The sequence below is a fragment of the Schistocerca cancellata genome, chromosome 9 (assembly GCF_023864275.1).
Source record: "Schistocerca cancellata isolate TAMUIC-IGC-003103 chromosome 9, iqSchCanc2.1, whole genome shotgun sequence".
In the NCBI taxonomy this organism is placed as follows: Eukaryota; Metazoa; Arthropoda; class Insecta; order Orthoptera; family Acrididae; genus Schistocerca; species Schistocerca cancellata.
The window spans coordinates 155,062,218-155,084,543 of NC_064634.1; the positions used below are offsets into that span (position 1 = coordinate 155,062,218).

Below are 22,326 nucleotides of genomic sequence, written 5' to 3' on the forward strand. Positions count from 1 at the left end.
GTACGCACAACGCACGCACACTTATGCTTCTCAAGTAGGTGATTCATCTCAAATCTAGCGTCCCGATGCTTTCAGAGTCAGCTGCTACGAAATAAAAGTATGCCCCAGGTGAGGCTCGAACTCACAACCCCGGCATTGCTCACGGCTACTGCCTTATAAGTACCGTGCGCTAACCAATTGCGCCACTGGGGCTACAGCAGGGTGCTTTCAGTTAGCGGTATTTGCTTTGCTGCCAACCTGTTGTGGCTACCGACCCATCATACGACCGTCACCTGCGGCCATACTGCGACTTTAGCACCTGGCTACGGATGCTTCATACGATTCTTGCTTCATATGCTACACTTACAAGCATATCAACCGCTTGTCATCACCGAAAAATTGCAGAAAAACGCGCGCCTTGCCTTCTGCTACCTGTCCAACAGCGAGGGCAGATGTGTGGCAAGCTTTAAGCTATGCAGGCGCACCGTGGCCGAGCAGCTGGAGGAGAGATGCCTTCCTTGGCAGCTCCCTGCAGAGTGCGGAAGACCAGAGTGGCCGCGCCGCCGTTGTCAGTGGACGACACGCAGTTGCCGAGCCACGGAGAACACGTTGCTCTGCGATGTGTACCCGCCTCATATGACGAAAGGCGACCAGTGGCCCTGTGGCGCAACGGATAACGCGTCTGACTACGGATCAGAAGATTCCAGGTTCGAATCCTGGCAGGGTCGGCATTTTGTTAGTTGCGGGCGCGTAGCTAGGCAGTGCATTCGAATGTTTCCACCTGCGTGGAGTGCAATGTCAATCCTGAGCATCTCGCAGCTGCATCTCGAGACGATCGTGGTAAATATCGCTTCGTGCAAGCGTCAGCGTAGCGTCAGTCGAGCAAAGTCGAGACAAGTCAAGCTGAGAGATGTTGCACAGTTAATTAAACGGTACGCGACGCAGACAACGCTTTTCCAAGTGTCGCACGTCACGCAGCAGAGTGGCGCAGTGGAAGCGTGCTGGGCCCATAACCCAGAGGTCCGTGGATCGAAACCACGCTCTGCTAAAATTATTCTTTTTCTTGGGTGCTTCGAGCTCGATCATTAAGCCTGGGGTGCGCTGACTCAGCGTCAACAGCAAACCCTGTAAGTTCTGAAACGACGACGACGTCGTGTGGAGAATACGAGAAACACTTCCTAAGACGCAGAGTTTCTTACGATTCTGCAGCAACTACATTTCTCGATCACAACGTTAATGTCTTTTCGGGCCACACGTGCAACTTTCGCGATATAAAAATCGCACCTCCCCGGCGGGGAATCGAACCCCGGTATCCCGCGTGACAGGCGGGGATACTAACCACTATACTACCGAGGAATACGCAATCGGTACGCACAACGCACGCACACTTATGGTTCTCAAGTAGGTGATTCATCTCAAATCTAGCGTCCCGATGCTTTCAGAGTCAGCTGCTACGAAATAAAAGTATGCCCCAGGTGAGGCTCGAACTCACAACCCCAGCATTGCTCACGGCTACTGCCTTATAAGTACCGTGCGCTAACCAATTGCGCCACTGAGGCTACAGCAGGGTGCTTTCAGTTAGCGGTATTTGCTTTGCTGCCAACCTGTTGTGGCTACAGACCCATCATACGACCGTCACCTGCGGCCATACTGCGACTTTAGCACCTGGCTACGGATGCTTCATACGATTCTTGCTTCATATGCTACACTTACAAGCATATCAACCGCTTGTCATCACCGAAAAATTGCAGAAAAACGCGCGCCTTGCCTTCTGCTACCTGTCCAACAGCGAGGGCAGATGTGTGGCAAGCTCTAAGCTATGCAGGCGCACCGTGGCCGAGCAGCTGGAGGAGAGATGCCTTCCTTGGCAGCTCCCTGCAGAGTGCGGAAGACCAGAGTGGCCGCGCCGCCGTTGTCAGTGGACGACACGCAGTTGCCGAGCCACGGAGAACACGTTGCTCTGCGATGTGTACCCGCCTCATATGACGAAAGGCGACCAGTGGCCCTGTGGCGCAACGGATAACGCGTCTGACTACGGATCAGAAGATTCCAGGTTCGAATCCTGGCAGGGTCGGCATTTTGTTAGTTGCGGGCGCGTAGCTAGGCAGTGCATTCGAATGTTTCCACCTGCGTGGAGTGCAATGTCAATCCTGAGCATCTCGCAGCTGCATCTCGAGACGATCGTGGTAAATATCGCTTCGTGCAAGCGTCAGCGTAGCGTCAGTCGAGCAAAGTCGAGACAAGTCAAGCTGAGAGATGTTGCACAGTTAATTAAACGGTACGCGACGCAGACAACGCTTTTCCAAGTGTCGCACGTCACGCAGCAGAGTGGCGCAGTGGAAGCGTGCTGGGCCCATAACCCAGAGGTCCGTGGATCGAAACCACGCTCTGCTAAAATTATTCTTTTTCTTGGGTGCTTCGAGCTCGATCATTAAGCCTGGGGTGCGCTGACTCAGCGTCAACAGCAAACCCTGTAAGTTCTGAAACGACGACGACGTCGTGTGGAGAATACGAGAAACACTTCCTAAGACGCAGAGTTTCTTACGATTCTGCAGCAACTACATTTCTCGATCACAACGTTAATGTCTTTTCGGGCCACACGTGCAACTTTCGCGATATAAAAATCGCACCTCCCCGGCGGGGAATCGAACCCCGGTATCCCGCGTGACAGGCGGGGATACTAACCACTATACTACCGAGGAATACGCAATCGGTACGCACAACGCACGCACACTTATGGTTCTCAAGTAGGTGATTCATCTCAAATCTAGCGTCCCGATGCTTTCAGAGTCAGCTGCTACGAAATAAAAGTATGCCCCAGGTGAGGCTCGAACTCACAACCCCGGCATTGCTCACGGCTACTGCCTTATAAGTACCGTGCGCTAACCAATTGCGCCACTGAGGCTACAGCAGGGTGCTTTCAGTTAGCGGTATTTGCTTTGCTGCCAACCTGTTGTGGCTACAGACCCATCATACGACCGTCACCTGCGGCCATACTGCGACTTTAGCACCTGGCTACGGATGCTTCATACGATTCTTGCTTCATATGCTACACTTACAAGCATATCAACCGCTTGTCATCACCGAAAAATTGCAGAAAAACGCGCGCCTTGCCTTCTGCTACCTGTCCAACAGCGAGGGCAGATGTGTGGCAAGCTCTAAGCTATGCAGGCGCACCGTGGCCGAGCAGCTGGAGGAGAGATGCCTTCCTTGGCAGCTCCCTGCAGAGTGCGGAAGACCAGAGTGGCCGCGCCGCCGTTGTCAGTGGACGACACGCAGTTGCCGAGCCACGGAGAACACGTTGCTCTGCGATGTGTACCCGCCTCATATGACGAAAGGCGACCAGTGGCCCTGTGGCGCAACGGATAACGCGTCTGACTACGGATCAGAAGATTCCAGGTTCGAATCCTGGCAGGGTCGGCATTTTGTTAGTTGCGGGCGCGTAGCTAGGCAGTGCATTCGAATGTTTCCACCTGCGTGGAGTGCAATGTCAATCCTGAGCATCTCGCAGCTGCATCTCGAGACGATCGTGATAAATATCGCTTCGTGCAAGCGTCAGCGTAGCGTCAGTCGAGCAAAGTCGAGACAAGTCAAGCTGAGAGATGTTGCACAGTTAATTAAACGGTACGCGACGCAGACAACGCTTTTCCAAGTGTCGCACGTCACGCAGCAGAGTGGCGCAGTGGAAGCGTGCTGGGCCCATAACCCAGAGGTCCGTGGATCGAAACCACGCTCTGCTAAAATTATTCTTTTTCTTGGGTACTTCGAGCTCGATCATTAAGCCTGGGGTGCGCTGACTCAGCGTCAACAGCAAACCCTGTAAGTTCTGAAACGACGACGACGTCGTGTGGAGAATACGAGAAACACTTCCTAAGACGCAGAGTTTCTTACGATTCTGCAGCAACTACATTTCTCGATCACAACGTTAATGTCTTTTCGGGCCACACGTGCAACTTTCGCGATATAAAAATCGCACCTCCCCGGCGGGGAATCGAACCCCGGTCTCCCGCGTGACAGGCGGGGATACTAACCACTATACTACCGAGGAATACGCAATCGGTACGCACAACGCACGCACACTTATGCTTCTCAAGTAGGTGATTCATCTCAAATCTAGCGTCCCGATGCTTTCAGAGTCAGCTGCTACGAAATAAAAGTATGCCCCAGGTGAGGCTCGAACTCACAACCCCGGCATTGCTCACGGCTACTGCCTTATAAGTACCGTGCGCTAACCAATTGCGCCACTGGGGCTACAGCAGGGTGCTTTCAGTTAGCGGTATTTGCTTTGCTGCCAACCTGTTGTGGCTACAGACCCATCATACGACCGTCACCTGCGGCCATACTGCGACTTTAGCACCTGGCTACGGATGCTTCATACGATTCTTGCTTCATATGCTACACTTACAAGCATATCAACCGCTTGTCATCACCGAAAAATTGCAGAAAAACGCGCGCCTTGCCTTCTGCTACCTGTCCAACAGCGAGGGCAGATGTGTGGCAAGCTCTAAGCTATGCAGGCGCACCGTGGCCGAGCAGCTGGAGGAGAGATGCCTTCCTTGGCAGCTCCCTGCAGAGTGCGGAAGACCAGAGTGGCCGCGCCGCCGTTGTCAGTGGACGACACGCAGTTGCCGAGCCACGGAGAACACGTTGCTCTGCGATGTGTACCCGCCTCATATGACGAAAGGCGACCAGTGGCCCTGTGGCGCAACGGATAACGCGTCTGACTACGGATCAGAAGATTCCAGGTTCGAATCCTGGCAGGGTCGGCATTTTGTTAGTTGCGGGCGCGTAGCTAGGCAGTGCATTCGAATGTTTCCACCTGCGTGGAGTGCAATGTCAATCCTGAGCATCTCGCAGCTGCATCTCGAGACGATCGTGGTAAATATCGCTTCGTGCAAGCGTCAGCGTAGCGTCAGTCGAGCAAAGTCGAGACAAGTCAAGCTGAGAGATGTTGCACAGTTAATTAAACGGTACGCGACGCAGACAACGCTTTTCCAAGTGTCGCACGTCACGCAGCAGATTGGCGCAGTGGAAGCGTGCTGGGCCCATAACCCAGAGGTCCGTGGATCGAAACCACGCTCTGCTAAAATTATTCTTTTTCTTGGGTGCTTCGAGCTCGATCATTAAGCCTGGGGTGCGCTGACTCAGCGTCAACAGCAAACCCTGTAAGTTCTGAAACGACGACGACGTCGTGTGGAGAATACGAGAAACACTTCCTAAGACGCAGAGTTTCTTACGATTCTGCAGCAACTACATTTCTCGATCACAACGTTAATGTCTTTTCGGGCCACACGTGCAACTTTCGCGATATAAAAATCGCACCTCCCCGGCGGGGAATCGAACACCGGTCTCCCGCGTGACAGGCGGGGATACTAACCACTATACTACCGAGGAATACGCAATCGGTACGCACAACGCACGCACACTTATGCTTCTCAAGTAGGTGATTCATCTCAAATCTAGCGTCCCGATGCTTTCAGAGTCAGCTGCTACGAAATAAAAGTATGCCCCAGGTGAGGCTCGAACTCACAACCCCGGCATTGCTCACGGCTACTGCCTTATAAGTACCGTGCGCTAACCAATTGCGCCACTGGGGCTACAGCAGGGTGCTTTCAGTTAGCGGTATTTGCTTTGCTGCCAACCTGTTGTGGCTACCGACCCATCATACGACCGTCACCTGCGGCCATACTGCGACTTTAGCACCTGGCTACGGATGCTTCATACGATTCTTGCTTCATATGCTACACTTACAAGCATATCAACCGCTTGTCATCACCGAAAAATTGCAGAAAAACGCGCGCCTTGCCTTCTGCTACCTGTCCAACAGCGAGGGCAGATGTGTGGCAAGCTCTAAGCTATGCAGGCGCACCGTGGCCGAGCAGCTGGAGGAGAGATGCCTTCCTTGGCAGCTCCCTGCAGAGTGCGGAAGACCAGAGTGGCCGCGCCGCCGTTGTCAGTGGACGACACGCAGTTGCCGAGCCACGGAGAACACGTTGCTCTGCGATGTGTACCCGCCTCATATGACGAAAGGCAACCAGTGGCCCTGTGGCGCAACGGATAACGCGTCTGACTACGGATCAGAAGATTCCAGGTTCGAATCCTGGCAGGGTCGGCATTTTGTTAGTTGCGGGCGCGTAGCTAGGCAGTGCATTCGAATGTTTCCACCTGCGTGGAGTGCAATGTCAATCCTGAGCATCTCGCAGCTGCATCTCGAGACGATCGTGGTAAATATCGCTTCGTGCAAGCGTCAGCGTAGCGTCAGTCGAGCAAAGTCGAGACAAGTCAAGCTGAGAGATGTTGCACAGTTAATTAAACGGTACGCGACGCAGGCAACGCTTTTCCAAGTGTCGCACGTCACGCAGCAGAGTGGCGCAGTGGAAGCGTGCTGGGCCCATAACCCAGAGGTCCGTGGATCGAAACCACGCTCTGCTAAAATTATTCTTTTTCTTGGGTGCTTCGAGCTCGATCATTAAGCCTGGGGTGCGCTGACTCAGCGTCAACAGCAAACCCTGTAAGTTCTGAAACGACGACGACGTCGTGTGGAGAATACGAGAAACACTTCCTAAGACGCAGAGTTTCTTACGATTCTGCAGCAACTACATTTCTCGATCACAACGTTAATGTCTTTTCGGGCCACACGTGCAACTTTCGCGATATAAAAATCGCACCTCCCCGGCGGGGAATCGAACCCCGGTCTCCCGCGTGACAGGCGGGGATACTAACCACTATACTACCGAGGAATACGCAATCGGTACGCACAACGCACGCACACTTATGCTTCTCAAGTAGGTGATTCATCTCAAATCTAGCGTCCCGATGCTTTCAGAGTCAGCTGCTACGAAATAAAAGTATGCCCCAGGTGAGGCTCGAACTCACAACCCCGGCATTGCTCACGGCTACTGCCTTATAAGTACCGTGCGCTAACCAATTGCGCCACTGGGGCTACAGCAGGGTGCTTTCAGTTAGCGGTATTTGCTTTGCTGCCAACCTGTTGTGGCTACCGACCCATCATACGACCGTCACCTGCGGCCATACTGCGACTTTAGCACCTGGCTACGGATGCTTCATACGATTCTTGCTTCATATGCTACACTTACAAGCATATCAACCGCTTGTCATCACCGAAAAATTGCAGAAAAACGCGCGCCTTGCCTTCTGCTACCTGTCCAACAGCGAGGGCAGATGTGTGGCAAGCTCTAAGCTATGCAGGCGCACCGTGGCCGAGCAGCTGGAGGAGAGATGCCTTCCTTGGCAGCTCCCTGCAGAGTGCGGAAGACCAGAGTGGCCGCGCCGCCGTTGTCAGTGGACGACACGCAGTTGCCGAGCCACGGAGAACACGTTGCTCTGCGATGTGTACCCGCCTCATATGACGAAAGGCGACCAGTGGCCCTGTGGCGCAACGGATAACGCGTCTGACTACGGATCAGAAGATTCCAGGTTCGAATCCTGGCAGGGTCGGCATTTTGTTAGTTGCGGGCGCGTAGCTAGGCAGTGCATTCGAATGTTTCCACCTGCGTGGAGTGCAATGTCAATCCTGAGCATCTCGCAGCTGCATCTCGAGACGATCGTGGTAAATATCGCTTCGTGCAAGCGTCAGCGTAGCGTCAGTCGAGCAAAGTCGAGACAAGTCAAGCTGAGAGATGTTGCACAGTTAATTAAACGGTACGCGACGCAGACAACGCTTTTCCAAGTGTCGCACGTCACGCAGCAGAGTGGCGCAGTGGAAGCGTGCTGGGCCCATAACCCAGAGGTCCGTGGATCGAAACCACGCTCTGCTAAAATTATTATTTTTCTTGGGTGCTTCGAGCTCGATCATTAAGCCTGGGGTGCGCTGACTCAGCGTCAACAGCAAACCCTGTAAGTTCTGAAACGACGACGACGTCGTGTGGAGAATACGAGAAACACTTCCTAAGACGCAGAGTTTCTTACGATTCTGCAGCAACTACATTTCTCGATCACAACGTTAATGTCTTTTCGGACCACACGTGCAACTTTCGCGATATAAAAATCGCACCTCCCCGGCGGGGAATCGAACCCCGGTCTCCCGCGTGACAGGCGGGGATACTAACCACTATACTACCGAGGAATACGCAATCGGTACGCACAACGCACGCACACTTATGGTTCTCAAGTAGGTGATTCATCTCAAATCTAGCGTCCCGATGCTTTCAGAGTTAGCTGCTACGAAATAAAAGTATGCCCCAGGTGAGGCTCGAACTCACAACCCCGGCATTGCTCACGGCTACTGCCTTATAAGTACCGTGCGCTAACCAATTGCGCCACTGGGGCTACAGCAGGGTGCTTTCAGTTAGCGGTATTTGCTTTGCTGCCAACCTGTTGTGGCTACAGACCCATCATACGACCGTCACCTGCGGCCATACTGCGACTTTAGCACCTGGCTACGGATGCTTCATACGATTCTTGCTTCATATGCTACACTTACAAGCATATCAACCGCTTGTCATCACCGAAAAATTGCAGAAAAACGCGCGCCTTGCCTTCTGCTACCTGTCCAACAGCGAGGGCAGATGTGTGGCAAGCTCTAAGCTATGCAGGCGCACCGTGGCCGAGCAGCTGGAGGAGAGATGCCTTCCTTGGCAGCTCCCTGCAGAGTGCGGAAGACCAGAGTGGCCGCGCCGCCGTTGTCAGTGGACGACACGCAGTTGCCGAGCCACGGAGAACACGTTGCTCTGCGATGTGTACCCGCCTCATATGACGAAAGGCGACCAGTGGCCCTGTGGCGCAACGGATAACGCGTCTGACTACGGATCAGAAGATTCCAGGTTCGAATCCTGGCAGGGTCGGCATTTTGTTAGTTGCGGGCGCGTAGCTAGGCAGTGCATTCGAATGTTTCCACCTGCGTGGAGTGCAATGTCAATCCTGAGCATCTCGCAGCTGCATCTCGAGACGATCGTGGTAAATATCGCTTCGTGCAAGCGTCAGCGTAGCGTCAGTCGAGCAAAGTCGAGACAAGTCAAGCTGAGAGATGTTGCACAGTTAATTAAACGGTACGCGACGCAGACAACGCTTTTCCAAGTGTCGCACGTCACGCAGCAGAGTGGCGCAGTGGAAGCGTGCTGGGCCCATAACCCAGAGGTCCGTGGATCGAAACCACGCTCTGCTAAAATTATTCTTTTTCTTGGGTGCTTCGAGCTCGATCATTAAGCCTGGGGTGCGCTGACTCAGCGTCAACAGCAAACCCTGTAAGTTCTGAAACGACGACGACGTCGTGTGGAGAATACGAGAAACACTTCCTAAGACGCAGAGTTTCTTACGATTCTGCAGCAACTACATTTCTCGATCACAACGTTAATGTCTTTTCGGACCACACGTGCAACTTTCGCGATATAAAAATCGCACCTCCCCGGCGGGGAATCGAACCCCGGTCTCCCGCGTGACAGGCGGGGATACTAACCACTATACTACCGAGGAATACGCAATCGGTACGCACAACGCACGCACACTTATGGTTCTCAAGTAGGTGATTCATCTCAAATCTAGCGTCCCGATGCTTTCAGAGTCAGCTGCTACGAAATAAAAGTATGCCCCAGGTGAGGCTCGAACTCACAACCCCGGCATTGCTCACGGCTACTGCCTTATAAGTACCGTGCGCTAACCAATTGCGCCACTGGGGCTACAGCAGGGTGCTTTCAGTTAGCGGTATTTGCTTTGCTGCCAACCTGTTGTGGCTACAGACCCATCATACGACCGTCACCTGCGGCCATACTGCGACTTTAGCACCTGGCTACGGATGCTTCATACGATTCTTGCTTCATATGCTACACTTACAAGCATATCAACCGCTTGTCATCACCGAAAAATTGCAGAAAAACGCGCGCCTTGCCTTCTGCTACCTGTCCAACAGCGAGGGCAGATGTGTGGCAAGCTCTAAGCTATGCAGGCGCACCGTGGCCGAGCAGCTGGAGGAGAGATGCCTTCCTTGGCAGCTCCCTGCAGAGTGCGGAAGACCAGAGTGGCCGCGCCGCCGTTGTCAGTGGACGACACGCAGTTGCCGAGCCACGGAGAACACGTTGCTCTGCGATGTGTACCCGCCTCATATGACGAAAGGCGACCAGTGGCCCTGTGGCGCAACGGATAACGCGTCTGACTACGGATCAGAAGATTCCAGGTTCGAATCCTGGCAGGGTCGGCATTTTGTTAGTTGCGGGCGCGTAGCTAGGCAGTGCATTCGAATGTTTCCACCTGCGTGGAGTGCAATGTCAATCCTGAGCATCTCGCAGCTGCATCTCGAGACGATCGTGGTAAATATCGCTTCGTGCAAGCGTCAGCGTAGCGTCAGTCGAGCAAAGTCGAGACAAGTCAAGCTGAGAGATGTTGCACAGTTAATTAAACGGTACGCGACGCAGACAACGCTTTTCCAAGTGTAGCACGTCACGCAGCAGAGTGGCGCAGTGGAAGCGTGCTGGGCCCATAACCCAGAGGTCCGTGGATCGAAACCACGCTCTGCTAAAATTATTCTTTTTCTTGGGTGCTTCGAGCTCGATCATTAAGCCTGGGGTGCGCTGACTCAGCGTCAACAGCAAACCCTGTAAGTTCTGAAACGACGACGACGTCGTGTGGAGAATACGAGAAACACTTCCTAAGACGCAGAGTTTCTTACGATTCTGCAGCAACTACATTTCTCGATCACAACGTTAATGTCTTTTCGGGCCACACGTGCAACTTTCGCGATATAAAAATCGCACCTCCCCGGCGGGGAATCGAACACCGGTCTCCCGCGTGACAGGCGGGGATACTAACCACTATACTACCGAGGAATACGCAATCGGTACGCACAACGCACGCACACTTATGGTTCTCAAGTAGGTGATTCATCTCAAATCTAGCGTCCCGATGCTTTCAGAGTCAGCTGCTACGAAATAAAAGTATGCCCCAGGTGAGGCTCGAACTCACAACCCCGGCATTGCTCACGGCTACTGCCTTATAAGTACCGTGCGCTAACCAATTGCGCCACTGGGGCTACAGCAGGGTGCTTTCAGTTAGCGGTATTTGCTTTGCTGCCAACCTGTTGTGGCTACAGACCCATCATACGACCGTCACCTGCGGCCATACTGCGACTTTAGCACCTGGCTACGGATGCTTCATACGATTCTTGCTTCATATGCTACACTTACAAGCATATCAACCGCTTGTCATCACCGAAAAATTGCAGAAAAACGCGCGCCTTGCCTTCTGCTACCTGTCCAACAGCGAGGGCAGATGTGTGGCAAGCTCTAAGCTATGCAGGCGCACCGTGGCCGAGCAGCTGGAGGAGAGATGCCTTCCTTGGCAGCTCCCTGCAGAGTGCGGAAGACCAGAGTGGCCGCGCCGCCGTTGTCAGTGGACGACACGCAGTTGCCGAGCCACGGAGAACACGTTGCTCTGCGATGTGTACCCGCCTCATATGACGAAAGGCGACCAGTGGCCCTGTGGCGCAACGGATAACGCGTCTGACTACGGATCAGAAGATTCCAGGTTCGAATCCTGGCAGGGTCGGCATTTTGTTAGTTGCGGGCGCGTAGCTAGGCAGTGCATTCGAATGTTTCCACCTGCGTGGAGTGCAATGTCAATCCTGAGCATCTCGCAGCTGCATCTCGAGACGATCGTGGTAAATATCGCTTCGTGCAAGCGTCAGCGTAGCGTCAGTCGAGCAAAGTCGAGACAAGTCAAGCTGAGAGATGTTGCACAGTTAATTAAACGGTACGCGACGCAGGCAACGCTTTTCCAAGTGTCGCACGTCACGCAGCAGAGTGGCGCAGTGGAAGCGTGCTGGGCCCATAACCCAGAGGTCCGTGGATCGAAACCACGCTCTGCTAAAATTATTCTTTTTCTTGGGTGCTTCGAGCTCGATCATTAAGCCTGGGGTGCGCTGACTCAGCGTCAACAGCAAACCCTGTAAGTTCTGAAACGACGACGACGTCGTGTGGAGAATACGAGAAACACTTCCTAAGACGCAGAGTTTCTTACGATTCTGCAGCAACTACATTTCTCGATCACAACGTTAATGTCTTTTCGGGCCACACGTGCAACTTTCGCGATATAAAAATCGCACCTCCCCGGCGGGGAATCGAACCCCGGTCTCCCGCGTGACAGGCGGGGATACTAACCACTATACTACCGAGAAATACGCAATCGGTACGCACAACGCACGCACACTTATGCTTCTCAAGTAGGTGATTCATCTCAAATCTAGCGTCCCGATGCTTTCAGAGTCAGCTGCTACGAAATAAAAGTATGCCCCAGGTGAGGCTCGAACTCACAACCCCGGCATTGCTCACGGCTACTGCCTTATAAGTACCGTGCGCTAACCAATTGCGCCACTGGGGCTACAGCAGGGTGCTTTCAGTTAGCGGTATTTGCTTTGCTGCCAACCTGTTGTGGCTACCGACCCATCATACGACCGTCACCTGCGGCCATACTGCGACTTTAGCACCTGGCTACGGATGCTTCATACGATTCTTGCTTCATATGCTACACTTACAAGCATATCAACCGCTTGTCATCACCGAAAAATTGCAGAAAAACGCGCGCCTTGCCTTCTGCTACCTGTCCAACAGCGAGGGCAGATGTGTGGCAAGCTCTAAGCTATGCAGGCGCACCGTGGCCGAGCAGCTGGAGGAGAGATGCCTTCCTTGGCAGCTCCCTGCAGAGTGCGGAAGACCAGAGTGGCCGCGCCGCCGTTGTCAGTGGACGACACGCAGTTGCCGAGCCACGGAGAACACGTTGCTCTGCGATGTGTACCCGCCTCATATGACGAAAGGCGACCAGTGGCCCTGTGGCGCAACGGATAACGCGTCTGACTACGGATCAGAAGATTCCAGGTTCGAATCCTGGCAGGGTCGGCATTTTGTTAGTTGCGGGCGCGTAGCTAGGCAGTGCATTCGAATGTTTCCACCTGCGTGGAGTGCAATGTCAATCCTGAGCATCTCGCAGCTGCATCTCGAGACGATCGTGGTAAATATCGCTTCGTGCAAGCGTCAGCGTAGCGTCAGTCGAGCAAAGTCGAGACAAGTCAAGCTGAGAGATGTTGCACAGTTAATTAAACGGTACGCGACGCAGGCAACGCTTTTCCAAGTGTCGCACGTCACGCAGCAGAGTGGCGCAGTGGAAGCGTGCTGGGCCCATAACCCAGAGGTCCGTGGATCGAAACCACGCTCTGCTAAAATTATTCTTTTTCTTGGGTGCTTCGAGCTCGATCATTAAGCCTGGGGTGCGCTGACTCAGCGTCAACAGCAAACCCTGTAAGTTCTGAAACGACGACGACGTCGTGTGGAGAATACGAGAAACACTTCCTAAGACGCAGAGTTTCTTACGATTCTGCAGCAACTACATTTCTCGATCACAACGTTAATGTCTTTTCGGGCCACACGTGCAACTTTCGCGATATAAAAATCGCACCTCCCCGGCGGGGAATCGAACCCCGGTCTCCCGCGTGACAGGCGGGGATACTAACCACTATACTACCGAGAAATACGCAATCGGTACGCACAACGCACGCACACTTATGCTTCTCAAGTAGGTGATTCATCTCAAATCTAGCGTCCCGATGCTTTCAGAGTCAGCTGCTACGAAATAAAAGTATGCCCCAGGTGAGGCTCGAACTCACAACCCCGGCATTGCTCACGGCTACTGCCTTATAAGTACCGTGCGCTAACCAATTGCGCCACTGGGGCTACAGCAGGGTGCTTTCAGTTAGCGGTATTTGCTTTGCTGCCAACCTGTTGTGGCTACCGACCCATCATACGACCGTCACCTGCGGCCATACTGCGACTTTAGCACCTGGCTACGGATGCTTCATACGATTCTTGCTTCATATGCTACACTTACAAGCATATCAACCGCTTGTCATCACCGAAAAATTGCAGAAAAACGCGCGCCTTGCCTTCTGCTACCTGTCCAACAGCGAGGGCAGATGTGTGGCAAGCTCTAAGCTATGCAGGCGCACCGTGGCCGAGCAGCTGGAGGAGAGATGCCTTCCTTGGCAGCTCCCTGCAGAGTGCGGAAGACCAGAGTGGCCGCGCCGCCGTTGTCAGTGGACGACACGCAGTTGCCGAGCCACGGAGAACACGTTGCTCTGCGATGTGTACCCGCCTCATATGACGAAAGGCGACCAGTGGCCCTGTGGCGCAACGGATAACGCGTCTGACTACGGATCAGAAGATTCCAGGTTCGAATCCTGGCAGGGTCGGCATTTTGTTAGTTGCGGGCGCGTAGCTAGGCAGTGCATTCGAATGTTTCCACCTGCGTGGAGTGCAATGTCAATCCTGAGCATCTCGCAGCTGCATCTCGAGACGATCGTGGTAAATATCGCTTCGTGCAAGCGTCAGCGTAGCGTCAGTCGAGCAAAGTCGAGACAAGTCAAGCTGAGAGATGTTGCACAGTTAATTAAACGGTACGCGACGCAGGCAACGCTTTTCCAAGTGTCGCACGTCACGCAGCAGAGTGGCGCAGTGGAAGCGTGCTGGGCCCATAACCCAGAGGTCCGTGGATCGAAACCACGCTCTGCTAAAATTATTCTTTTTCTTGGGTGCTTCGAGCTCGATCATTAAGCCTGGGGTGCGCTGACTCAGCGTCAACAGCAAACCCTGTAAGTTCTGAAACGACGACGACGTCGTGTGGAGAATACGAGAAACACTTCCTAAGACGCAGAGTTTCTTACGATTCTGCAGCAACTACATTTCTCGATCACAACGTTAATGTCTTTTCGGGCCACACGTGCAACTTTCGCGATATAAAAATCGCACCTCCCCGGCGGGGAATCGAACCCCGGTCTCCCGCGTGACAGGCGGGGATACTAACCACTATACTACCGAGAAATACGCAATCGGTACGCACAACGCACGCACACTTATGCTTCTCAAGTAGGTGATTCATCTCAAATCTAGCGTCCCGATGCTTTCAGAGTCAGCTGCTACGAAATAAAAGTATGCCCCAGGTGAGGCTCGAACTCACAACCCCGGCATTGCTCACGGCTACTGCCTTATAAGTACCGTGCGCTAACCAATTGCGCCACTGGGGCTACAGCAGGGTGCTTTCAGTTAGCGGTATTTGCTTTGCTGCCAACCTGTTGTGGCTACCGACCCATCATACGACCGTCACCTGCGGCCATACTGCGACTTTAGCACCTGGCTACGGATGCTTCATACGATTCTTGCTTCATATGCTACACTTACAAGCATATCAACCGCTTGTCATCACCGAAAAATTGCAGAAAAACGCGCGCCTTGCCTTCTGCTACCTGTCCAACAGCGAGGGCAGATGTGTGGCAAGCTCTAAGCTATGCAGGCGCACCGTGGCCGAGCAGCTGGAGGAGAGATGCCTTCCTTGGCAGCTCCCTGCAGAGTGCGGAAGACCAGAGTGGCCGCGCCGCCGTTGTCAGTGGACGACACGCAGTTGCCGAGCCACGGAGAACACGTTGCTCTGCGATGTGTACCCGCCTCATATGACGAAAGGCGACCAGTGGCCCTGTGGCGCAACGGATAACGCGTCTGACTACGGATCAGAAGATTCCAGGTTCGAATCCTGGCAGGGTCGGCATTTTGTTAGTTGCGGGCGCGTAGCTAGGCAGTGCATTCGAATGTTTCCACCTGCGTGGAGTGCAATGTCAATCCTGAGCATCTCGCAGCTGCATCTCGAGACGATCGTGGTAAATATCGCTTCGTGCAAGCGTCAGCGTAGCGTCAGTCGAGCAAAGTCGAGACAAGTCAAGCTGAGAGATGTTGCACAGTTAATTAAACGGTACGCGACGCAGACAACGCTTTTCCAAGTGTAGCACGTCACGCAGCAGAGTGGCGCAGTGGAAGCGTGCTGGGCCCATAACCCAGAGGTCCGTGGATCGAAACCACGCTCTGCTAAAATTATTCTTTTTCTTGGGTGCTTCGAGCTCGATCATTAAGCCTGGGGTGCGCTGACTCAGCGTCAACAGCAAACCCTGTAAGTTCTGAAACGACGACGACGTCGTGTGGAGAATACGAGAAACACTTCCTAAGACGCAGAGTTTCTTACGATTCTGCAGCAACTACATTTCTCGATCACAACGTTAATGTCTTTTCGGGCCACACGTGCAACTTTCGCGATATAAAAATCGCACCTCCCCGGCGGGGAATCGAACACCGGTCTCCCGCGTGACAGGCGGGGATACTAACCACTATACTACCGAGAAATACGCAATCGGTACGCACAACGCACGCACACTTATGCTTCTCAAGTAGGTGATTCATCTCAAATCTAGCGTCCCGATGCTTTCAGAGTCAGCTGCTACGAAATAAAAGTATGCCCCAGGTGAGGCTCGAACTCACAACCCCGGCATTGCTCACGGCTACTGCCTTATAAGTACCGTGCGCTAACCAATTGCGCCACTGGGGCTACAGCAGGGTGCTTTCAGTTAGCGGTATTTGCTTTGCTGCCAACCTGTTGTGGCTACCGACCCATCATACGACCGTCACCTGCGGCCATACTGCGACTTTAGCACCTGGCTACGGATGCTTCATACGATTCTTGCTTCATATGCTACACTTACAAGCATATCAACCGCTTGTCATCACCGAAAAATTGCAGAAAAACGCGCGCCTTGCCTTCTGCTACCTGTCCAACAGCGAGGGCAGATGTGTGGCAAGCTCTAAGCTATGCAGGCGCACCGTGGCCGAGCAGCTGGAGGAGAGATGCCTTCCTTGGCAGCTCCCTGCAGAGTGCGGAAGACCAGAGTGGCCGCGCCGCCGTTGTCAGTGGACGACACGCAGTTGCCGAGCCACGGAGAACACGTTGCTCTGCGATGTGTACCCGCCTCATATGACGAAAGGCGACCAGTGGCCCTGTGGCGCAACGGATAACGCGTCTGACTACGGATCAGAAGATTCCAGGTTCGAATCCTGGCAGGGTCGGCATTTTGTTAGTTGCGGGCGCGTAGCTAGGCAGTGCATTCGAATGTTTCCACCTGCGTGGAGTGCAATGTCAATCCTGAGCATCTCGCAGCTGCATCTCGAGACGATCGTGGTAAATATCGCTTCGTGCAAGCGTCAGCGTAGCGTCAGTCGAGCAAAGTCGAGACAAGTCAAGCTGAGAGATGTTGCACAGTTAATTAAACGGTACGCGACGCAGGCAACGCTTTTCCAAGTGTCGCACGTCACGCAGCAGAGTGGCGCAGTGGAAGCGTGCTGGGCCCATAACCCAGAGGTCCGTGGATCGAAACCACGCTCTGCTAAAATTATTCTTTTTCTTGGGTGCTTCGAGCTCGATCATTAAGCCTGGGGTGCGCTGACTCAGCGTCAACAGCAAACCCTGTAAGTTCTGAAACGACGACGACGTCGTGTGGAGAATACGAGAAACACTTCCTAAGACGCAGAGTTTCTTACGATTCTGCAGCAACTACATTTCTCGATCACAACGTTAATGTCTTTTCGGGCCACACGTGCAACTTTCGCGATATAAAAATCGCACCTCCCCGGCGGGGAATCGAACCCCGGTCTCCCGCGTGACAGGCGGGGATACTAACCACTATACTACCGAGGAATACGCAATCGGTACGCACAACGCACGCACACTTATGCTTCTCAAGTAGGTGATTCATCTCAAATCTAGCGTCCCGATGCTTTCAGAGTCAGCTGCTACGAAATAAAAGTATGCCCCAGGTGAGGCTCGAACTCACAACCCCGGCATTGCTCACGGCTACTGCCTTATAAGTACCGTGCGCTAACCAATTGCGCCACTGGGGCTACAGCAGGGTGCTTTCAGTTAGCGGTATTTGCTTTGCTGCCAACCTGTTGTGGCTACCGACCCATCATACGACCGTCACCTGCGGCCATACTGCGACTTTAGCACCTGGCTACGGATGCTTCATACGATTCTTGCTTCATATGCTACACTTACAAGCATATCAACCGCTTGTCATCACCGAAAAATTGCAGAAAAACGCGCGCCTTGCCTTCTGCTACCTGTCCAACAGCGAGGGCAGATGTGTGGCAAGCTCTAAGCTATGCAGGCGCACCGTGGCCGAGCAGCTGGAGGAGAGATGCCTTCCTTGGCAGCTCCCTGCAGAGTGCGGAAGACCAGAGTGGCCGCGCCGCCGTTGTCAGTGGACGACACGCAGTTGCCGAGCCACGGAGAACACGTTGCTCTGCGATGTGTACCCGCCTCATATGACGAAAGGCGACCAGTGGCCCTGTGGCGCAACGGATAACGCGTCTGACTACGGATCAGAAGATTCCAGGTTCGAATCCTGGCAGGGTCGGCATTTTGTTAGTTGCGGGCGCGTAGCTAGGCAGTGCATTCGAATGTTTCCACCTGCGTGGAGTGCAATGTCAATCCTGAGCATCTCGCAGCTGCATCTCGAGACGATCGTGGTAAATATCGCTTCGTGCAAGCGTCAGCGTAGCGTCAGTCGAGCAAAGTCGAGACAAGTCAAGCTGAGAGATGTTGCACAGTTAATTAAACGGTACGCGACGCAGACAACGCTTTTCCAAGTGTAGCACGTCACGCAGCAGAGTGGCGCAGTGGAAGCGTGCTGGGCCCATAACCCAGAGGTCCGTGGATCGAAACCACGCTCTGCTAAAATTATTCTTTTTCTGGGGTGCTTCGAGCTCGATCATTAAGCCTGGGGTGCGCTGACTCAGCGTCAACAGCAAACCCTGTAAGTTCTGAAACGACGACGACGTCGTGTGGAGAATACGAGAAACACTTCCTAAGACGCAGAGTTTCTTACGATTCTGCAGCAACTACATTTCTCGATCACAACGTTAATGTCTTTTCGGGCCACACGTGCAACTTTCGCGATATAAAAATCGCACCTCCCCGGCGGGGAATCGAACCCCGGTCTCCCGCGTGACAGGCGGGGATACTAACCACTATACTACCGAGGAATACGCAATCGGTACGCACAACGCACGCACACTTATGCTTCTCAAGTAGGTGATTCATCTCAAATCTAGCGTCCCGATGCTTTCAGAGTCAGCTGCTACGAAATAAAAGTATGCCCCAGGTGAGGCTCGAACTCACAACCCCGGCATTGCTCACGGCTACTGCCTTATAAGTACCGTGCGCTAACCAATTGCGCCACTGGGGCTACAGCAGGGTGCTTTCAGTTAGCGGTATTTGCTTTGCTGCCAACCTGTTGTGGCTACCGACCCATCATACGACCGTCACCTGCGGCCATACTGCGACTTTAGCACCTGGCTACGGATGCTTCATACGATTCTTGCTTCATATGCTACACTTACAAGCATATCAACCGCTTGTCATCACCGAAAAATTGCAGAAAAACGCGCGCCTTGCCTTCTGCTACCTGTCCAACAGCGAGGGCAGATGTGTGGCAAGCTCTAAGCTATGCAGGCGCACCGTGGCCGAGCAGCTGGAGGAGAGATGCCTTCCTTGGCAGCTCCCTGCAGAGTGCGGAAGACCAGAGTGGCCGCGCCGCCGTTGTCAGTGGACGACACGCAGTTGCCGAGCCACGGAGAACACGTTGCTCTGCGATGTGTACCCGCCTCATATGACGAAAGGCGACCAGTGGCCCTGTGGCGCAACGGATAACGCGTCTGACTACGGATCAGAAGATTCCAGGTTCGAATCCTGGCAGGGTCGGCATTTTGTTAGTTGCGGGCGCGTAGCTAGGCAGTGCATTCGAATGTTTCCACCTGCGTGGAGTGCAATGTCAATCCTGAGCATCTCGCAGCTGCATCTCGAGACGATCGTGGTAAATATCGCTTCGTGCAAGCGTCAGCGTAGCGTCAGTCGAGCAAAGTCGAGACAAGTCAAGCTGAGAGATGTTGCACAGTTAATTAAACGGTACGCGACGCAGACAACGCTTTTCCAAGTGTAGCACGTCACGCAGCAGAGTGGCGCAGTGGAAGCGTGCTGGGCCCATAACCCAGAGGTCCGTGGATCGAAACCACGCTCTGCTAAAATTATTCTTTTTCTTGGGTGCTTCGAGCTCGATCATTAAGCCTGGGGTGCGCTGACTCAGCGTCAACAGCAAACCCTGTAAGTTCTGAAACGACGACGACGTCGTGTGGAGAATACGAGAAACACTTCCTAAGACGCAGAGTTTCTTACGATTCTGCAGCAACTACATTTCTCGATCACAACGTTAATGTCTTTTCGGGCCACACGTGCAACTTTCGCGATATAAAAATCGCACCTCCCCGGCGGGGAATCGAACACCGGTCTCCCGCGTGACAGGCGGGGATACTAACCACTATACTACCGAGGAATACGCAATCGGTACGCACAACGCACGCACACTTATGGTTCTCAAGTAGGTGATTCATCTCAAATCTAGCGTCCCGATGCTTTCAGAGTCAGCTGCTACGAAATAAAAGTATGCCCCAGGTGAGGCTCGAACTCACAACCCCGGCATTGCTCACGGCTACTGCCTTATAAGTACCGTGCGCTAACCAATTGCGCCACTGGGGCTACAGCAGGGTGCTTTCAGTTAGCGGTATTTGCTTTGCTGCCAACCTGTTGTGGCTACCGACCCATCATACGACCGTCACCTGCGGCCATACTGCGACTTTAGCACCTGGCTACGGATGCTTCATACGATTCTTGCTTCATATGCTACACTTACAAGCATATCAACCGCTTGTCATCACCGAAAAATTGCAGAAAAACGCGCGCCTTGCCTTCTGCTACCTGTCCAACAGCGAGGGCAGATGTGTGGCAAGCTCTAAGCTATGCAGGCGCACCGTGGCCGAGCAGCTGGAGGAGAGATGCCTTCCTTGGCAGCTCCCTGCAGAGTGCGGAAGACCAGAGTGGCCGCGCCGCCGTTGTCAGTGGACGACACGCAGTTGCCGAGCCACGGAGAACACGTTGCTCTGCGATGTGTACCCGCCTCATATGACGAAAGGCGACCAGTGGCCCTGTGGCGCAACGGATAACGCGTCTGACTACGGATCAGAAGATTCCAGGTTCGAATCCTGGCAGGGTCGGCATTTTGTTAGTTGCGGGCGCGTAGCTAGGCAGTGCATTCGAATGTTTCCACCTGCGTGGAGTGCAATGTCAATCCTGAGCATCTCGCAGCTGCATCTCGAGACGATCGTGGTAAATATCGCTTCGTGCAAGCGTCAGCGTAGCGTCAGTCGAGCAAAGTCGAGACAAGTCAAGCTGAGAGATGTTGCACAGTTAATTAAACGGTACGCGACGCAGACAACGCTTTTCCAAGTGTCGCACGTCACGCAGCAGAGTGGCGCAGTGGAAGCGTGCTGGGCCCATAACCCAGAGGTCCGTGGATCGAAACCACGCTCTGCTAAAATTATTCTTTTTCTTGGGTGCTTCGAGCTCGATCATTAAGCCTGGGGTGCGCTGACTCAGCGTCAACAGCAAACCCTGTAAGTTCTGAAACGACGACGACGTCGTGTGGAGAATACGAGAAACACTTCCTAAGACGCAGAGTTTCTTACGATTCTGCAGCAACTACATTTCTCGATCACAACGTTAATGTCTTTTCGGGCCACACGTGCAACTTTCGCGATATAAAAATCGCACCTCCCCGGCGGGGAATCGAACCCCGGTCTCCCGCGTGACAGGCGGGGATACTAACCACTATACTACCGAGGAATACGCAATCGGTACGCACAACGCACGCACACTTATGCTTCTCAAGTAGGTGATTCATCTCAAATCTAGCGTCCCGATGCTTTCAGAGTCAGCTGCTACGAAATAAAAGTATGCCCCAGGTGAGGCTCGAACTCACAACCCCGGCATTGCTCACGGCTACTGCCTTATAAGTACCGTGCGCTAACCAATTGCGCCACTGGGGCTACAGCAGGGTGCTTTCAGTTAGCGGTATTTGCTTTGCTGCCAACCTGTTGTGGCTACCGACCCATCATACGACCGTCACCTGCGGCCATACTGCGACTTTAGCACCTGGCTACGGATGCTTCATACGATTCTTGCTTCATATGCTACACTTACAAGCATATCAACCGCTTGTCATCACCGAAAAATTGCAGAAAAACGCGCGCCTTGCCTTCTGCTACCTGTCCAACAGCGAGGGCAGATGTGTGGCAAGCTCTAAGCTATGCAGGCGCACCGTGGCCGAGCAGCTGGAGGAGAGATGCCTTCCTTGGCAGCTCCCTGCAGAGTGCGGAAGACCAGAGTGGCCGCGCCGCCGTTGTCAGTGGACGACACGCAGTTGCCGAGCCACGGAGAACACGTTGCTCTGCGATGTGTACCCGCCTCATATGACGAAAGGCGACCAGTGGCCCTGTGGCGCAACGGATAACGCGTCTGACTACGGATCAGAAGATTCCAGGTTCGAATCCTGGCAGGGTCGGCATTTTGTTAGTTGCGGGCGCGTAGCTAGGCAGTGCATTCGAATGTTTCCACCTGCGTGGAGTGCAATGTCAATCCTGAGCA

General features: G+C 53.6%; 64 non-coding genes across 64 annotated transcripts; 32 read left to right on the plus strand and 32 right to left on the minus strand.

The window, feature by feature from the left end:
- Nucleotides 1-100: 100 nt before the first annotated feature.
- Nucleotides 101-192, minus strand: Trnai-uau (transfer RNA isoleucine (anticodon UAU)). Its single transcript is given in 2 exon segments — nt 101-136; nt 155-192. It is a non-coding gene; the product is annotated as a tRNA-Ile (tRNA).
- Nucleotides 193-634: 442 nt separating this feature from the next.
- On the plus strand, nt 635-707 carry Trnar-acg (transfer RNA arginine (anticodon ACG)). Its single transcript has one exon. It is a non-coding gene; the product is annotated as a tRNA-Arg (tRNA).
- Nucleotides 708-955: 248 nt separating this feature from the next.
- On the plus strand, nt 956-1,027 carry Trnam-cau (transfer RNA methionine (anticodon CAU)). The gene has a single exon. It is a non-coding gene; the product is annotated as a tRNA-Met (tRNA).
- A 236-nt stretch (nt 1,028-1,263) lies between these two features.
- On the minus strand, nt 1,264-1,335 carry Trnad-guc (transfer RNA aspartic acid (anticodon GUC)). The gene has a single exon. It is a non-coding gene; the product is annotated as a tRNA-Asp (tRNA).
- A 111-nt stretch (nt 1,336-1,446) lies between these two features.
- Nucleotides 1,447-1,538, minus strand: Trnai-uau (transfer RNA isoleucine (anticodon UAU)). Its single transcript is given in 2 exon segments — nt 1,447-1,482; nt 1,501-1,538. It is a non-coding gene; the product is annotated as a tRNA-Ile (tRNA).
- Nucleotides 1,539-1,980: 442 nt separating this feature from the next.
- Nucleotides 1,981-2,053, plus strand: Trnar-acg (transfer RNA arginine (anticodon ACG)). Its single transcript has one exon. It is a non-coding gene; the product is annotated as a tRNA-Arg (tRNA).
- A 248-nt stretch (nt 2,054-2,301) lies between these two features.
- On the plus strand, nt 2,302-2,373 carry Trnam-cau (transfer RNA methionine (anticodon CAU)). Its single transcript has one exon. It is a non-coding gene; the product is annotated as a tRNA-Met (tRNA).
- Nucleotides 2,374-2,609: 236 nt separating this feature from the next.
- Nucleotides 2,610-2,681, minus strand: Trnad-guc (transfer RNA aspartic acid (anticodon GUC)). The gene has a single exon. It is a non-coding gene; the product is annotated as a tRNA-Asp (tRNA).
- A 111-nt stretch (nt 2,682-2,792) lies between these two features.
- Nucleotides 2,793-2,884, minus strand: Trnai-uau (transfer RNA isoleucine (anticodon UAU)). Its single transcript is given in 2 exon segments — nt 2,793-2,828; nt 2,847-2,884. It is a non-coding gene; the product is annotated as a tRNA-Ile (tRNA).
- Nucleotides 2,885-3,326: 442 nt separating this feature from the next.
- Trnar-acg (transfer RNA arginine (anticodon ACG)) lies at nt 3,327-3,399 on the plus strand. Its single transcript has one exon. It is a non-coding gene; the product is annotated as a tRNA-Arg (tRNA).
- Nucleotides 3,400-3,647: 248 nt separating this feature from the next.
- On the plus strand, nt 3,648-3,719 carry Trnam-cau (transfer RNA methionine (anticodon CAU)). The gene has a single exon. It is a non-coding gene; the product is annotated as a tRNA-Met (tRNA).
- Nucleotides 3,720-3,955: 236 nt separating this feature from the next.
- Trnad-guc (transfer RNA aspartic acid (anticodon GUC)) lies at nt 3,956-4,027 on the minus strand. The gene has a single exon. It is a non-coding gene; the product is annotated as a tRNA-Asp (tRNA).
- A 111-nt stretch (nt 4,028-4,138) lies between these two features.
- Nucleotides 4,139-4,230, minus strand: Trnai-uau (transfer RNA isoleucine (anticodon UAU)). Its single transcript is given in 2 exon segments — nt 4,139-4,174; nt 4,193-4,230. It is a non-coding gene; the product is annotated as a tRNA-Ile (tRNA).
- Nucleotides 4,231-4,672: 442 nt separating this feature from the next.
- Trnar-acg (transfer RNA arginine (anticodon ACG)) lies at nt 4,673-4,745 on the plus strand. Its single transcript has one exon. It is a non-coding gene; the product is annotated as a tRNA-Arg (tRNA).
- A 556-nt stretch (nt 4,746-5,301) lies between these two features.
- Trnad-guc (transfer RNA aspartic acid (anticodon GUC)) lies at nt 5,302-5,373 on the minus strand. The gene has a single exon. It is a non-coding gene; the product is annotated as a tRNA-Asp (tRNA).
- Nucleotides 5,374-5,484: 111 nt separating this feature from the next.
- Nucleotides 5,485-5,576, minus strand: Trnai-uau (transfer RNA isoleucine (anticodon UAU)). The gene is given in 2 exon segments: nt 5,485-5,520; nt 5,539-5,576. It is a non-coding gene; the product is annotated as a tRNA-Ile (tRNA).
- A 442-nt stretch (nt 5,577-6,018) lies between these two features.
- Nucleotides 6,019-6,091, plus strand: Trnar-acg (transfer RNA arginine (anticodon ACG)). The gene has a single exon. It is a non-coding gene; the product is annotated as a tRNA-Arg (tRNA).
- Nucleotides 6,092-6,339: 248 nt separating this feature from the next.
- Nucleotides 6,340-6,411, plus strand: Trnam-cau (transfer RNA methionine (anticodon CAU)). The gene has a single exon. It is a non-coding gene; the product is annotated as a tRNA-Met (tRNA).
- Nucleotides 6,412-6,647: 236 nt separating this feature from the next.
- Nucleotides 6,648-6,719, minus strand: Trnad-guc (transfer RNA aspartic acid (anticodon GUC)). The gene has a single exon. It is a non-coding gene; the product is annotated as a tRNA-Asp (tRNA).
- Nucleotides 6,720-6,830: 111 nt separating this feature from the next.
- On the minus strand, nt 6,831-6,922 carry Trnai-uau (transfer RNA isoleucine (anticodon UAU)). The gene is given in 2 exon segments: nt 6,831-6,866; nt 6,885-6,922. It is a non-coding gene; the product is annotated as a tRNA-Ile (tRNA).
- Nucleotides 6,923-7,364: 442 nt separating this feature from the next.
- Trnar-acg (transfer RNA arginine (anticodon ACG)) lies at nt 7,365-7,437 on the plus strand. Its single transcript has one exon. It is a non-coding gene; the product is annotated as a tRNA-Arg (tRNA).
- A 248-nt stretch (nt 7,438-7,685) lies between these two features.
- Nucleotides 7,686-7,757, plus strand: Trnam-cau (transfer RNA methionine (anticodon CAU)). The gene has a single exon. It is a non-coding gene; the product is annotated as a tRNA-Met (tRNA).
- A 236-nt stretch (nt 7,758-7,993) lies between these two features.
- Nucleotides 7,994-8,065, minus strand: Trnad-guc (transfer RNA aspartic acid (anticodon GUC)). Its single transcript has one exon. It is a non-coding gene; the product is annotated as a tRNA-Asp (tRNA).
- Nucleotides 8,066-8,176: 111 nt separating this feature from the next.
- On the minus strand, nt 8,177-8,268 carry Trnai-uau (transfer RNA isoleucine (anticodon UAU)). Its single transcript is given in 2 exon segments — nt 8,177-8,212; nt 8,231-8,268. It is a non-coding gene; the product is annotated as a tRNA-Ile (tRNA).
- A 442-nt stretch (nt 8,269-8,710) lies between these two features.
- Trnar-acg (transfer RNA arginine (anticodon ACG)) lies at nt 8,711-8,783 on the plus strand. Its single transcript has one exon. It is a non-coding gene; the product is annotated as a tRNA-Arg (tRNA).
- Nucleotides 8,784-9,031: 248 nt separating this feature from the next.
- On the plus strand, nt 9,032-9,103 carry Trnam-cau (transfer RNA methionine (anticodon CAU)). The gene has a single exon. It is a non-coding gene; the product is annotated as a tRNA-Met (tRNA).
- Nucleotides 9,104-9,339: 236 nt separating this feature from the next.
- On the minus strand, nt 9,340-9,411 carry Trnad-guc (transfer RNA aspartic acid (anticodon GUC)). The gene has a single exon. It is a non-coding gene; the product is annotated as a tRNA-Asp (tRNA).
- Nucleotides 9,412-9,522: 111 nt separating this feature from the next.
- On the minus strand, nt 9,523-9,614 carry Trnai-uau (transfer RNA isoleucine (anticodon UAU)). Its single transcript is given in 2 exon segments — nt 9,523-9,558; nt 9,577-9,614. It is a non-coding gene; the product is annotated as a tRNA-Ile (tRNA).
- A 442-nt stretch (nt 9,615-10,056) lies between these two features.
- On the plus strand, nt 10,057-10,129 carry Trnar-acg (transfer RNA arginine (anticodon ACG)). The gene has a single exon. It is a non-coding gene; the product is annotated as a tRNA-Arg (tRNA).
- A 248-nt stretch (nt 10,130-10,377) lies between these two features.
- Nucleotides 10,378-10,449, plus strand: Trnam-cau (transfer RNA methionine (anticodon CAU)). The gene has a single exon. It is a non-coding gene; the product is annotated as a tRNA-Met (tRNA).
- A 236-nt stretch (nt 10,450-10,685) lies between these two features.
- Nucleotides 10,686-10,757, minus strand: Trnad-guc (transfer RNA aspartic acid (anticodon GUC)). Its single transcript has one exon. It is a non-coding gene; the product is annotated as a tRNA-Asp (tRNA).
- A 111-nt stretch (nt 10,758-10,868) lies between these two features.
- On the minus strand, nt 10,869-10,960 carry Trnai-uau (transfer RNA isoleucine (anticodon UAU)). The gene is given in 2 exon segments: nt 10,869-10,904; nt 10,923-10,960. It is a non-coding gene; the product is annotated as a tRNA-Ile (tRNA).
- A 442-nt stretch (nt 10,961-11,402) lies between these two features.
- On the plus strand, nt 11,403-11,475 carry Trnar-acg (transfer RNA arginine (anticodon ACG)). The gene has a single exon. It is a non-coding gene; the product is annotated as a tRNA-Arg (tRNA).
- Nucleotides 11,476-11,723: 248 nt separating this feature from the next.
- Nucleotides 11,724-11,795, plus strand: Trnam-cau (transfer RNA methionine (anticodon CAU)). The gene has a single exon. It is a non-coding gene; the product is annotated as a tRNA-Met (tRNA).
- A 236-nt stretch (nt 11,796-12,031) lies between these two features.
- Nucleotides 12,032-12,103, minus strand: Trnad-guc (transfer RNA aspartic acid (anticodon GUC)). Its single transcript has one exon. It is a non-coding gene; the product is annotated as a tRNA-Asp (tRNA).
- A 111-nt stretch (nt 12,104-12,214) lies between these two features.
- Nucleotides 12,215-12,306, minus strand: Trnai-uau (transfer RNA isoleucine (anticodon UAU)). Its single transcript is given in 2 exon segments — nt 12,215-12,250; nt 12,269-12,306. It is a non-coding gene; the product is annotated as a tRNA-Ile (tRNA).
- Nucleotides 12,307-12,748: 442 nt separating this feature from the next.
- On the plus strand, nt 12,749-12,821 carry Trnar-acg (transfer RNA arginine (anticodon ACG)). The gene has a single exon. It is a non-coding gene; the product is annotated as a tRNA-Arg (tRNA).
- Nucleotides 12,822-13,069: 248 nt separating this feature from the next.
- On the plus strand, nt 13,070-13,141 carry Trnam-cau (transfer RNA methionine (anticodon CAU)). The gene has a single exon. It is a non-coding gene; the product is annotated as a tRNA-Met (tRNA).
- Nucleotides 13,142-13,377: 236 nt separating this feature from the next.
- On the minus strand, nt 13,378-13,449 carry Trnad-guc (transfer RNA aspartic acid (anticodon GUC)). The gene has a single exon. It is a non-coding gene; the product is annotated as a tRNA-Asp (tRNA).
- A 111-nt stretch (nt 13,450-13,560) lies between these two features.
- Trnai-uau (transfer RNA isoleucine (anticodon UAU)) lies at nt 13,561-13,652 on the minus strand. The gene is given in 2 exon segments: nt 13,561-13,596; nt 13,615-13,652. It is a non-coding gene; the product is annotated as a tRNA-Ile (tRNA).
- Nucleotides 13,653-14,094: 442 nt separating this feature from the next.
- On the plus strand, nt 14,095-14,167 carry Trnar-acg (transfer RNA arginine (anticodon ACG)). The gene has a single exon. It is a non-coding gene; the product is annotated as a tRNA-Arg (tRNA).
- Nucleotides 14,168-14,415: 248 nt separating this feature from the next.
- On the plus strand, nt 14,416-14,487 carry Trnam-cau (transfer RNA methionine (anticodon CAU)). Its single transcript has one exon. It is a non-coding gene; the product is annotated as a tRNA-Met (tRNA).
- Nucleotides 14,488-14,723: 236 nt separating this feature from the next.
- On the minus strand, nt 14,724-14,795 carry Trnad-guc (transfer RNA aspartic acid (anticodon GUC)). Its single transcript has one exon. It is a non-coding gene; the product is annotated as a tRNA-Asp (tRNA).
- A 111-nt stretch (nt 14,796-14,906) lies between these two features.
- Nucleotides 14,907-14,998, minus strand: Trnai-uau (transfer RNA isoleucine (anticodon UAU)). The gene is given in 2 exon segments: nt 14,907-14,942; nt 14,961-14,998. It is a non-coding gene; the product is annotated as a tRNA-Ile (tRNA).
- A 442-nt stretch (nt 14,999-15,440) lies between these two features.
- Trnar-acg (transfer RNA arginine (anticodon ACG)) lies at nt 15,441-15,513 on the plus strand. The gene has a single exon. It is a non-coding gene; the product is annotated as a tRNA-Arg (tRNA).
- A 248-nt stretch (nt 15,514-15,761) lies between these two features.
- Trnam-cau (transfer RNA methionine (anticodon CAU)) lies at nt 15,762-15,833 on the plus strand. The gene has a single exon. It is a non-coding gene; the product is annotated as a tRNA-Met (tRNA).
- A 419-nt stretch (nt 15,834-16,252) lies between these two features.
- Nucleotides 16,253-16,344, minus strand: Trnai-uau (transfer RNA isoleucine (anticodon UAU)). Its single transcript is given in 2 exon segments — nt 16,253-16,288; nt 16,307-16,344. It is a non-coding gene; the product is annotated as a tRNA-Ile (tRNA).
- A 442-nt stretch (nt 16,345-16,786) lies between these two features.
- Nucleotides 16,787-16,859, plus strand: Trnar-acg (transfer RNA arginine (anticodon ACG)). The gene has a single exon. It is a non-coding gene; the product is annotated as a tRNA-Arg (tRNA).
- A 248-nt stretch (nt 16,860-17,107) lies between these two features.
- On the plus strand, nt 17,108-17,179 carry Trnam-cau (transfer RNA methionine (anticodon CAU)). The gene has a single exon. It is a non-coding gene; the product is annotated as a tRNA-Met (tRNA).
- A 236-nt stretch (nt 17,180-17,415) lies between these two features.
- Nucleotides 17,416-17,487, minus strand: Trnad-guc (transfer RNA aspartic acid (anticodon GUC)). Its single transcript has one exon. It is a non-coding gene; the product is annotated as a tRNA-Asp (tRNA).
- Nucleotides 17,488-17,598: 111 nt separating this feature from the next.
- Trnai-uau (transfer RNA isoleucine (anticodon UAU)) lies at nt 17,599-17,690 on the minus strand. The gene is given in 2 exon segments: nt 17,599-17,634; nt 17,653-17,690. It is a non-coding gene; the product is annotated as a tRNA-Ile (tRNA).
- A 442-nt stretch (nt 17,691-18,132) lies between these two features.
- Trnar-acg (transfer RNA arginine (anticodon ACG)) lies at nt 18,133-18,205 on the plus strand. The gene has a single exon. It is a non-coding gene; the product is annotated as a tRNA-Arg (tRNA).
- Nucleotides 18,206-18,453: 248 nt separating this feature from the next.
- Trnam-cau (transfer RNA methionine (anticodon CAU)) lies at nt 18,454-18,525 on the plus strand. The gene has a single exon. It is a non-coding gene; the product is annotated as a tRNA-Met (tRNA).
- Nucleotides 18,526-18,761: 236 nt separating this feature from the next.
- Trnad-guc (transfer RNA aspartic acid (anticodon GUC)) lies at nt 18,762-18,833 on the minus strand. Its single transcript has one exon. It is a non-coding gene; the product is annotated as a tRNA-Asp (tRNA).
- A 111-nt stretch (nt 18,834-18,944) lies between these two features.
- On the minus strand, nt 18,945-19,036 carry Trnai-uau (transfer RNA isoleucine (anticodon UAU)). The gene is given in 2 exon segments: nt 18,945-18,980; nt 18,999-19,036. It is a non-coding gene; the product is annotated as a tRNA-Ile (tRNA).
- A 442-nt stretch (nt 19,037-19,478) lies between these two features.
- Trnar-acg (transfer RNA arginine (anticodon ACG)) lies at nt 19,479-19,551 on the plus strand. The gene has a single exon. It is a non-coding gene; the product is annotated as a tRNA-Arg (tRNA).
- A 248-nt stretch (nt 19,552-19,799) lies between these two features.
- Nucleotides 19,800-19,871, plus strand: Trnam-cau (transfer RNA methionine (anticodon CAU)). The gene has a single exon. It is a non-coding gene; the product is annotated as a tRNA-Met (tRNA).
- A 236-nt stretch (nt 19,872-20,107) lies between these two features.
- Trnad-guc (transfer RNA aspartic acid (anticodon GUC)) lies at nt 20,108-20,179 on the minus strand. The gene has a single exon. It is a non-coding gene; the product is annotated as a tRNA-Asp (tRNA).
- A 111-nt stretch (nt 20,180-20,290) lies between these two features.
- Nucleotides 20,291-20,382, minus strand: Trnai-uau (transfer RNA isoleucine (anticodon UAU)). The gene is given in 2 exon segments: nt 20,291-20,326; nt 20,345-20,382. It is a non-coding gene; the product is annotated as a tRNA-Ile (tRNA).
- Nucleotides 20,383-20,824: 442 nt separating this feature from the next.
- On the plus strand, nt 20,825-20,897 carry Trnar-acg (transfer RNA arginine (anticodon ACG)). Its single transcript has one exon. It is a non-coding gene; the product is annotated as a tRNA-Arg (tRNA).
- A 248-nt stretch (nt 20,898-21,145) lies between these two features.
- On the plus strand, nt 21,146-21,217 carry Trnam-cau (transfer RNA methionine (anticodon CAU)). Its single transcript has one exon. It is a non-coding gene; the product is annotated as a tRNA-Met (tRNA).
- Nucleotides 21,218-21,453: 236 nt separating this feature from the next.
- Nucleotides 21,454-21,525, minus strand: Trnad-guc (transfer RNA aspartic acid (anticodon GUC)). The gene has a single exon. It is a non-coding gene; the product is annotated as a tRNA-Asp (tRNA).
- Nucleotides 21,526-21,636: 111 nt separating this feature from the next.
- Nucleotides 21,637-21,728, minus strand: Trnai-uau (transfer RNA isoleucine (anticodon UAU)). The gene is given in 2 exon segments: nt 21,637-21,672; nt 21,691-21,728. It is a non-coding gene; the product is annotated as a tRNA-Ile (tRNA).
- A 442-nt stretch (nt 21,729-22,170) lies between these two features.
- Nucleotides 22,171-22,243, plus strand: Trnar-acg (transfer RNA arginine (anticodon ACG)). The gene has a single exon. It is a non-coding gene; the product is annotated as a tRNA-Arg (tRNA).
- The last annotated feature ends 83 nt before the right edge of the window (nt 22,244-22,326 follow it).